This window comes from Penaeus monodon, chromosome 29 (assembly GCF_015228065.2).
Source record: "Penaeus monodon isolate SGIC_2016 chromosome 29, NSTDA_Pmon_1, whole genome shotgun sequence".
In the NCBI taxonomy this organism is placed as follows: Eukaryota; Metazoa; Arthropoda; class Malacostraca; order Decapoda; family Penaeidae; genus Penaeus; species Penaeus monodon.
Genome location: NC_051414.1, coordinates 36,719,152 through 36,719,408, shown reverse-complemented (window position 1 = coordinate 36,719,408; position 257 = coordinate 36,719,152).

Genomic DNA, 257 nt, shown 5'->3' with positions numbered 1-257 from the left:
TTCTACATATTGGTTGTTAATGCTGGTGACGTTTTCATAAACGTTTTCAATACTGTGTTCATTTGCCATCGAAATTGATTTACAAATTCGACCGGATACCAATTTATGATTTTTTTTGTCTTGGGGGGGGGGGGGTAAACTGACGGCCAGTTGGCAAGGTTTTTGTGAATTTTATGTTAATCCAAAAAATCTGAATTTACCGCTAGATTCAGTAACAAAATAAGTAACAAAATTAAACTTATAAATAAAGACACACA